We start from the raw sequence: 10,741 nt of genomic DNA, 5'->3' as shown, positions 1-10,741 counted from the left end.
ATGTGACATTTTTATTCAGAAGAATAATCTGTGTTGAACTGGAGTTTTTTCCATTTAGTATTTTGTACATGTGACATTTTTATTCAGGTAGTGAAATCTCTGGGTCAACAGTGATACCACATTCTCAAGATTTTGATAAGTAGACTAGAACTTCTTAACTGGAATCAAGGGGCAGGCTTTGGATAATCCATGGACTTTGTGACATCCAAAGGTGCCCTTTGTGTGTGTGTGTGTGTGTGTGTGTGTGTGTTTGTAGACACCCTTTGAAGGGTGCGTGAGCACCTGTAGTTTTCTATGATTTTAGCTTCTCCAAATGGCTCTTGGACTCAAAGGTGCCTGAGGGGAGCGGACGTGTACTCCCCCAGTACAGAATTCTGAACGCAGTGTCAGTAAACATTCAGCCAAAGAGCTTTGCCAAATTGCGTGTTTTAACGTAACTTTTTAATCCACTGAGTCGATGTACCTGGGATCTTTTTTTACATACTTATCTCACTCTTTATTTATTTTTTTTGGGGGGGGGTACGCGGGCCTCTCACGGTTGTGGCCTCTCCCGTTGCGGAGGACAGGCTCCGGACGCGCAGGCTCAGCGGCCATGGCTCATGGGCCCAGCCACTCCGCGGCATGTGGGATCTTCCCAAACCGGGGTACCAACCCGTGTCCCCTGCATCGGCAGGTGGACTCTCAACCACTGCACCACCACGGAAGCCATTATCTCACTCTTATAAGGCTGAAACGTTGCTGCTTCCCCTAAGTTTCCTTGTCCCTCTCCCCACTCTCCCACCAGGCCGTGGAAGAGGAATGGGAGGGAGAGGGAGAGTCCAGCAGGGAGAGGACAGTGCACCTGCTGGGAAGCGGTAAAGAGGGGTCCAGGGTGGGAGGGAGGGAGACACAAGAGGGAGGGGATATGGGAACAGGTGTATATGTATAACTGATTCGCTTTGTTATAAAGCAGAAACTAATACGCCATTGTGAATCAACTGTACTCCAATAAACTTGTAAAAAAAATTAGAACTACCATATGACACAGCATTTTCATTCCTGGATATATATCGAAAAAAATAAAACCGAAAAACATTAATTTGAAAAGATATATGCACCCTAATGTTAATGGCAGCATTATTTACAATTGACAACATATCGAAGCAAGCTAAGTGTTTATTAAGAGATGAATGGGTAAGGAAGATGTGATATATATATATACAATGGAATACTACTTAGCTAAAAAAAAATTTTGTTTGAATTGAAATTGTATCAACTATCTTTTCCGACCTCAATGCTATGAGACTAGACATCAATTACAGGAAAAGAGCTGTAAAAAAATACAAACGCATGGAGGCTAAAGAATACACTACTCAATAACGAAGTGATCACTGAAGAAATCAAAGAGGAAATTAAAAAATACCTAGAAACAAATGACAATGGAGACACGACGACCCAAAACCTATGGGATGCAGCAAAAGCAGTTCTAAGAGGGAAGTTTATAGCAATACAATCCCACCTTAAGAAACAGGAAACATCTCAAATAAACAACCTAACCTTGCACCTAAAGCAATTACAGAAAGAAGAACAAAAACATCCCAAAGTTAGCAGAAGGAAAGAAATCATAAAAATCAGATCAGAAATAAATGAAAAAGAAATGAAGGAAACGATAGCAAAGATCAATAAAACTAAAAGCTGGTTCTTTGAGAAGATAAACAAAATTGATAAACCATTAGCCAGACTCATCAAGAAAAAAAGGGAGAAGACTCAAATCAATAGAATTAGAAATGAAAAAGGAGAAGTAACAACTGACACTGCAGAAATACAAAAGATCAGGAGAGATTACTACAAGCAACTCTATGCCAATAAAATGGACAACCTGGAAGAAATGGACAAATTCTTAGAAATGCACAACCTGCCAAGACTGAATCAGGAAGAAATAGAAAATATGAACAGACCAATCACAAGCACTGAAATTGAAACTGTGATTAAAAATCTTCCAACAAACAAAAGCCCAGGACCAGATGGCTTCACAGGCGAATTCTATCAAGCATTTAGAGAAGAGCTAACACCTATCCTTCTCAAACTCTTCCAAAATATAGCAGAGGGAGGAACACTCCCAAACTCATTCTACGAGGCCACCATCACCTTGATACCAAAACCAGACAAGGATGTCACAAAGAAAGAAAACTACAGGCCAATATCACTGATGAACATAGATGCAAAAATCCTCAACAAAATACTAGCAAACAGAATCCAACAGCACACTAAAAGGATCACACACCATGATCAAGTGGGGTTTATTCCAGGAATGCAAGGATTCTTCAATATACGCAAATCAATCAACGTGATACACCATATTAACAAATTGAAGGAGAAAAACCATATGATCATCTCAATAGATGCAGAGAAAGCTTTCGACAAAATTCAACACCCATTTATGATAAAAACCCTGCAGAAAGTAGGCATAGAGGGAACTTTCCTCAACATAATAAAGGCCATATATGACAAACCCACAGCCAGCATCGTCCTCAATGGTGAAAAACTGAAACCATTTCCACTAAGATCAGGAACAAGACAAGGTTGCCCACTCTCACCACTCTTATTCAACATAGTTTTGGAAGTTATAGCCACAGCAATCAGAGAAGAAAAGGAAATAAAAGGAATCCAAATTGGAAAAGAAGAAGTAAAGCTGTCACTGTTTGCAGATGACATGATACTATGCATAGAGAATCCTAAAGATGCTACCAGAAAACTACTAGAGTTAATCAATGAATTTGGTAAAGTTGCAGGATACAAAATTAATGCACAGAAATCTCTGGCATTCCTATATACTAATGATGAAAAATCTGAAAGTGAAATCAAGGAAACACTCCCATTTACCATTGCAACAAAAAGAATAAAATATCTAGGAATAAACCTACCTAAGGAGACAAAAGACCTGTATGCAGAAAATTATAAGACCCTGATGAAAGAAATTAAAGATGATACAAATAGATGGAGAGATGTACCATGTTCTTGGATTGGAAGAATCAACATTGTGAAAATGACTCTACTACCCAAAGCAATCTACAGATTCAATGCAATCCCTATCAAACTACCACTGGCATTTTTCACAGAACTAGAACAAAAAATTTCACAATTTGTATGGAAACACAAAAGACCCCGAATAGCCAAAGCAATCTTGAGGACGAAAAATGGAGCTGGAGGAATCAGGCTCCCTGACTTCAGACTATACTACAAAGCTACAGTAATCAAGACAGCATGGTACTGGCACAAAAACAGAAAGATAGATCAATGGAACAGGATAGAAAGCCCAGAGATAAACCCACGGACATATGGTCACCTTATCTTTGATAAAGGAGGCAGGAATGTACAGTGGAGAAAGGACAGTCTCTTCAATAAGTGGTGCTGGGAAAACTGGATAGGGACATGTAAAAGTATGAGATTCGATCACTCCCTAACACCATACACAAAAATAAGCTCAAAATGGATTAAAGACCTAAATGTAAGGCCAGAAACTATCAAATTCTTAGAGGAAAACATAGGCAGAACACTCTATGACATAAATCACAGCAAGATCCTTTTGGACCCACCTCCTAGAGAAATGGAAATAAAAACAAAAATAAACAAATGGGACCTAATGAAACTTAAAAGCTTTTGCACAGCAAAGGAAACCATAAACAAGACCAAAAGACAACCCTCAGAATGGGAGAAAATATTTGCAAATGAAGCAATGGACAAAGGATTAATCTCCAAGATTTATAAGCAGCTCATGTAGCTCAATAACAAAAAAACAAATAACCCAATCCAAAAATGGGCAGAAGACCTAAATAGACATTTCTCCACAGAAGATATACAGACTGCCAACAAACACATGAAAGGATGCTCAACATCTTTACTCAGTAGAGAAATGCAAATCAAAACTACAATGAGATATCATCTCACACCAGTCAGAATGGCCATCATCAAAAAATCTAGAAACAATAAATGCTGGAGAGGGTGTGGAAAAAAGGGAACACTCTTGCACTGCTGGTGGGAATGTGAATTGGTACAGCCACTATGGAGAACGGTATGGAGGTTCGTTAAAAAACTACAAATAGAACTACCATATGACCCAGCAATCCCACTACTGGGCATATACCCTGAGAAAACCATAATTCAAAAAGAGACATGTACCAAAATGTTCATAGCAGCCCTATTTACAATAGCCCGGAGATGGAAACAACCTAAGTGTCCATCATCGGATGAATGGGTAAAGAAGATGTGGCACATATATACAATGGAATATTACTCAGCCATAAAAAGAAACGAAATTGAGCTATTTGTAATGAGGTGGATGGACCTAGAGCCTGTCATACAGAGTGAAGTAAGTCAGAAAGAGAAAGACAAATACTGTATGCTGACACATATATATGGAATTTAAGAAAAAAAAATGTCATGAAGAACATAGGGGTAAGACAGGAATAAAGACACAGACCTACTAGAGAATGGACTTGAAGATATGGGGAGGCGGAAGGGTAAGCTGTGACAAAGTGAAAGAGCGGCATGGACATATATACACTACCAAACGTAAGGTAGATAGCTAGTGGGAAGCAGCCGCATAGCACAGGGAGATCAGATCGGTGCTTTTTGACCGCCTGGAGGGGTGGGATAGGGAGGGTGGGAAGGAGACGCAAGAGGGAAGAGATATGGGAACATATGTATATGTATAACTGATTCACTTTGTTATAAAACAGAAACTAACACACCATTGTGAAGAAATTATACTCCAATAAAGTTGTAAAAAATAATAATAAAGTTAAAAATTTTTAAAAAAGAAGAAAAAAACCCCCAAGCAAACTAGGAATAGAAAAGGAACATACTGAAACTCATCAAGAGGGTCTACAAACAACCTATACCGACATTATATTTAACTGTGAAAGACTGAATGCTTTCTCTGTAAGATCAGAAACAAGGCACCGATATCTGCCCTCACCACTTTTATTAAATATATTAATGGAGGTTCTAGTAAGAAAGTAAAGCAAAAATAAATAAATACATAAATTTAAAAGTTAAATTTTTAAAACGTTTATTTAAAAGATAAAAGGACTATTCCTACTACGTTGAATAGGAAGGAATATATCCTACTGAATGTTGAACAGTAATATATACTATTATATTAAATAAGGAAAAGTAAAACGGTATCTGAAGAGGAGATGATAACCTAAATGGAGAAAATACCAAGGAATCCACAAAAAGCTTGAGAAATAATATTAGTTTGTAAATGTTTTAGAGTACAAATCAACACAGTTTTATCAAATTATATATTAATAACAAATGTGTAGAAGCTTAAATAAAAATATGTGATGCCATTTACAACTGACCTAAATAAATACTTAAATATAAGCCCAATAAGACATTTATAGGTCCTCTATACTGAAAATTACAAAATGCTGATGAAGAAAAATGTAAAAGTCCCAAACAAATAGTGAGACATACCTTGTTCATGGATTAGAAAACACAACATAATAAAGATGTCAATTCTCCCCAAGTTAAGAGGCTTAACAGAGTTACTCTTAAAATGCCCTCAAGGTTTTTTTGTATATAGACAAGCTTATTCTAAGATTTATATAGTAAGAAGAGGCTGAAGAATAGCTAAAACAATTTGTAAAGGAAGATTAAAATGGGAGGAATTCATCTACCCAATTTCAAGATTTTGCAGTAATGATGGAGGTTAGATACACAGATCAATGGAATGGAATAGAGAACCCAGAAATAGACTGACATAAATACATTTAACTTGTTCTTGACAGCAGTGTGAAAGCTATCAAGGAAGAATAGACTTTTCAAAAAATGGTACTGAAACAGTTGGACATCCCTCGACAAAAACAAACAAACAAAAAATGAACCTTAACCTAAACCTCCACACCTTACACAAAAATTAAATCAAAGTGGATCATAATCTTCAATGTAAAAGCAGGACACTTTTAGAAAAAAAAATAGGAGAAAATCTTTGGCATCTAGAACTACGTGAATAATTCTTAGACTTGACACCGAAAGTATGATCAATAAAAGCAGACATTGATAAATTGGATCTCATCAAAATGAGTTAAAAATGCTTCATAGAAGATCATTTTAAGTGGATGAAAACTCAAATTACACAGTGGGAAAACATATTGGAAAATCCCACATGAGACAAATGACTTGTATCTATAATATACAAAGAACTCTCCAAACAACTTAAAAAAACCCAACTAGAAAATAGGCAGAAGACAGGAACAGACATTTCATGGAAGAGAATATACACATGGCAAAGAAGCACATGAAAAGATGCTCAACATCATTAGCCATTAGGGAAATGCAAATTCAGACCATAATGAGATATCAGAGAATAACGAAAATTAAAGTATAGTGACAACATCAAGTGCTGGTGAGTACATAGAAAAATGATCTCACATCACTGGTGGGAAAATAAAATGGTTTAGCCACTCTGAGAAACAGCGTGACCGTCTCTTTTAATCCTAAAAGTAGATTCACCCTACAACACAGTAATTGTACTCTTGAGCATTTATCCAAAAGAAACAAAAACTTCATTAAGTTCCCACAGAAACTTACACATAAATGTTCATAGCAGTTTTATTTATAACAGCCCAAAACTGGCCACTACCCAAAATGTCTTTCAATGGATGAATGTTGAAACAAATTGTGATAAAATCTTATGATAGAATACTACCGAGCAACAAAAAGGAACAAATTATTAATATATGCAAAAATTGAAATGAACTTCAAGGGAATGATGCCGAGGGAAACATTTTAAAAAGCCAATCTCCGAAGATGAAGTAATTCATGATGATATTTACATATTATTCTTAAAATAACAAAACTGTGGAGATGGAGAACAGATTAGAAGTTGCCAAGGGTTAGACATGGGGGTAGAAAGTACAGCGGGGGATCTTTGTGAGGTTTTTGTGGTCCCAGTACAAATAATACAGCAATCTTGGTTTTAACCCCGAAAGATGTTTAAAAGCAATTCCTAATAAGAGGTGTCCAGATATTTAGCAATGGCAAGAGATTAGAGGTATAGCTACCCAACATGACAGCTTCAAAACAGATGGTAATAATTCAATGCATATGTTCATTTTTAAAAGGCCAATCACAACACTTAAATGGTATATATCTTAACAATATTATTCTAAGGATCCAGCTATACCAGATGGACTAGCAGGATTTTCTGTACATTCAATCTTATTTTAGACAGTAAATCTTATAATAAGACAGTTAAAAAAAGAAAAAGAAAAAAAAACAAACCAACTACAGTTGGATATTCTCATAGGAAGATGAGGTGAAAATATGTAGCAGCGGTTCAAAAGCTTAAGCAGTGGCACCTAAATTTGGCTGCACATTAGAATCATCTGAAGCACTTTTTAAAAACCCTCACACCAACAGTTGGTCATCCTAAACCAATAAAATCATTTTAAATCTCCTCAGACGATGCCATTGTCTAGCCAGAAGTGAGAACCAGCGGACTAAGCAGAAGGGGATGTTTCTACAAAGATTTCTTAACAATAAGTTCTTTTACCCAATCAGATTTACCTTCCTGCAAAGGGGTAAAGAAGGCTAGATGTTGTCCATACTTGCTTAGCTTTAATTAGCACTTGTGACTTGCCCAAAACCTAGATCATGTTTCCCCTAAATTTCATGTGATTTCCTAAGTTCTTCAAATCCAGGGCTAAGGGGTTTGCCAGGATGAGATTTTAAGTGCTCACACAGGGGAAGTCCCTGGCAAACCAGGACAGAGGTCACTCTACATTGAAATGTAAAGCATCCTAAATAACCCTGCCACTGCCCCCAGATACTTGTCTGTGCCAACCAGTGGAGAAAAGACATTCTCCATTACTACCACGGCAAATGCTGCTCTACTTGCCTTGGCTACTCCCTATCTTTTCCAGGCGTCTCTCCCCTTCACCTGCTGGTGGACGCTTTGGCAGCTGACAATGCAGATATTTTCAAACTTTAAGGTGAATAAAAATCATCTGGAGGGCCAGTTATAACAGAGATCACTGAGCCCCACTAGAGTTGCTCATTCCATAGGGCTGGGACAGGGCCCTAAAACTTGAATATCTGACACATTATCAGGGGACGCTGGTAAAGCTGGTCAGGTTGTTACCGAATGCACGTTCGTGTGTCTGAAGCACAGTGAGGCCAAACAAACCGAAAGGTTGGAGTCTGGGGCAGAGAAAGGTTTATTGCAGGATCGAGCAAGGAGAGGGGTGGCCCGTGTTCCAAAAACCCTGAAATCTCCAAAGGATTTCAGCAAAGCATTTTTAAAGGCCACGTGAGGGAGGGACGTCCCAGGGAATGTGATCAGCTCGTGCACAATCATCTGACTGGCTGATGTTGAGGCCACAGGGCAGGTAACATTATCCATCCTTAGGTGCCAGAAGGTCTGGGGGCTGTGTGCTCATGATCATCAAAGAGTTAACTTCTTCCACTGGGTGGTGGTTTTTAGCATCTGAAAACTCAAGAAATATGCCTGAGATACTATTATCTGAGGACTTCAGAGAGGAACTACAGCAGAGGCTATGGAGGATGGGTCTGGCCTAGGAAGGCCCCATAGGGTACTGCTTGGTTACAAGGTGACCATACTTTGAGAACCACTGCTCTAGTGGCTTGGAATGTTAAAGTAATGGAAGAAGCCCTTCCCAGATCTAGATTCTAGTATCACCAGCTATTTTGGTGGGGGGAAGGGTAAGTTTTGTCCTTGCTTGGACTTCTTGTTCATTTATATCAAAGCCTATTTGAGGCAGTGCACTCGGCAGTCCTGCAGATCTGTCTTTGGCTTCAACAGTGTTTGGAATGAACAGACCCAGGGACGCTCCTTGCTCCAGCCCCCGACCACACTCCAACATTTCTTCCTGTCGCAACCTTTGGAATCAGCCACTCAGCTATCCTCAGCCTCCAGGACAGGCCAACACCGTTTTTGGAGCTTAGCTCCTTATCACTGATCAACCACGAGTTCCCAGGTTCGTCAGAATTATTCCATCGAGGTGGAGGCCGCCATCCACCGCCTGTTCAACATGCATCTGTGGACACTTACCTCTCTCTAAGCTTCTATTTCCACAGCAACAGTGGGACTCTGGACAATGGGGGCCACAGTTTTCGCCAACTGGCTGAAGAGAAGTGTGAGGGCGCCCAGCGACTCTTGAAAATGCAAAACAAGTGCTGCGGCTGCGCCCTCTTCCAGGATGCGCGGAAGCCTTCTCAAGATGAGTGGGGTAAAACCCAGGACACTGTGCAAGCCGCCATTCTTAGGGAGAAGAACCTGAACCAGGCACTATCGGATCTGCGCGCCCTGGGTCCTGCCCGCGCAGACTCTCACCTCTGTGACTTCCTGGAGAGCCGCTTCCTGGAGGAGCAGCTGAAACTCATCAAGAAGATGGGCAACCACCTGACCAACCTCCGCAGGCTGGCTGGTCCGCAGGCTGTGCTGGGCGAGTATCTTTTCGAAAGGCTCACGCTCGAGCACAAACAGGAGTCTCTGAAGTCCAGCGGCCTCTGAGGAGCCCCTCTGGCATCAGAGCTTCTGCCCGAAGCCCAGCTCTGCAGCCACTAGGCAGCTTTGTAACCGCCCTGGAGCACTCTCCCAAGCCTTGGACCAAATGGAAACAATAACGCTTTTTGCAGAAGGAAAAAAAAAGCCTATTTGAAACACAAACAGAATAAAGAGAAAAAAAGAAATATATATATATATATATTCATGTTCTTTTAACATATGAATTGCCCCACTTTATCTGTGTGAAATACGTTTGTTCCCGTTATTGGGCTGGTTCTCAAGCTTTGCTGCTCGTATGAATTACCTAAAGAGCTCTTTTTTTTTTTTAGTATTAAATATTTTTTTAATTAGTTTCTGCTTTATAACAAACTGAATCAGTTATACATATACATCTGTTCCCATATCCCTTTCCCTAAAGAGCTTTTAAGAGAAACTTTGGTGTCTGGGTCCCAGCCCCAGAGATTTTGATTCAGTAGGTCTAGGGAGGAGCCTGGGCACGGGGAGGTCTCAGAGTTCCCCAGGTGATTCTAATATGCAGCAACTTTGTGAACCACCTCTTGGCTTCAATCCAGCTAGTGATCAGATATTAAATCTAAGACACATGGGCTAGTGCGTGAGCTCTGCTGCTAGGCGTGTTCCATTTTCTTCCTCCTGGAAGATTCGTGCCAGGGAAAATGATTGATAGTTGTGTTACTTCTCTGAAATGGATAGAAATTTCCAATTAGCGTGAACAGGGGAGGGTGAATGGGTAAATGCAATAAGGTGTATCATTTATGTATTTCCCTATGTGTATGGCTAGAAGCTTTTGCAACTGACGTCTGCCCTACTTTTCATGCGAATGGTAGTGCTTGTCCTCCTAATGCAGCTGTAAACTTTATAAGCCCATAGGTAGACAGCATCACAAAATATTTACCCCTCCCCACTGGCCCACTCTCAAGCTTCACTCCCCTTCCCCAATACACAAATGTACATCAGTGTGCTTGAGACCAACATCAACATACTGACCGTCAATTCTTCTACTTTGCAGCTTCCCTCTTATCAGGAGGTGTCAGCATTTAGTGCCCAGAGGAGGCATTTCCAGTCATCTCAGCTTAGAGGTCAAATATCCAAATATCCAAAGTAAAAAAGGTTAAAGAAAAGAAGAAGAAGAAGAAAGCAAGGAAGAAAAGAAGGAAACAATTTTCTTATCTCATAGTAATAAGGCAGTTTTCCTTAAAAAAAAATAAA

The 10,741-nt window shown here is 39.6% G+C and overlaps 1 pseudogene across 1 annotated transcript; it reads left to right on the top strand.

The window, feature by feature from the left end:
• Positions 1-7,054: 7,054 nt before the first annotated feature.
• Positions 7,055-9,674, top strand: LOC308610200 (ferritin light chain-like; annotated as a pseudogene). The gene is made up of 2 exons: positions 7,055-7,075; positions 8,985-9,674. The product of its transcript is annotated as a ferritin light chain-like (transcript).
• The last annotated feature ends 1,067 nt before the right edge of the window (positions 9,675-10,741 follow it).

The sequence above is a fragment of the Mesoplodon bidens genome, assembly GCF_964165515.1.
Source record: "Mesoplodon bidens genome assembly, contig: HAP1_SCAFFOLD_116, whole genome shotgun sequence".
NCBI classification, from domain to species: domain Eukaryota; kingdom Metazoa; phylum Chordata; class Mammalia; order Artiodactyla; family Ziphiidae; genus Mesoplodon; species Mesoplodon bidens.
The sequence above is the reverse complement of the archived record's forward strand: the minus strand, read 5'-3'. Positions and strand labels throughout refer to the sequence as shown.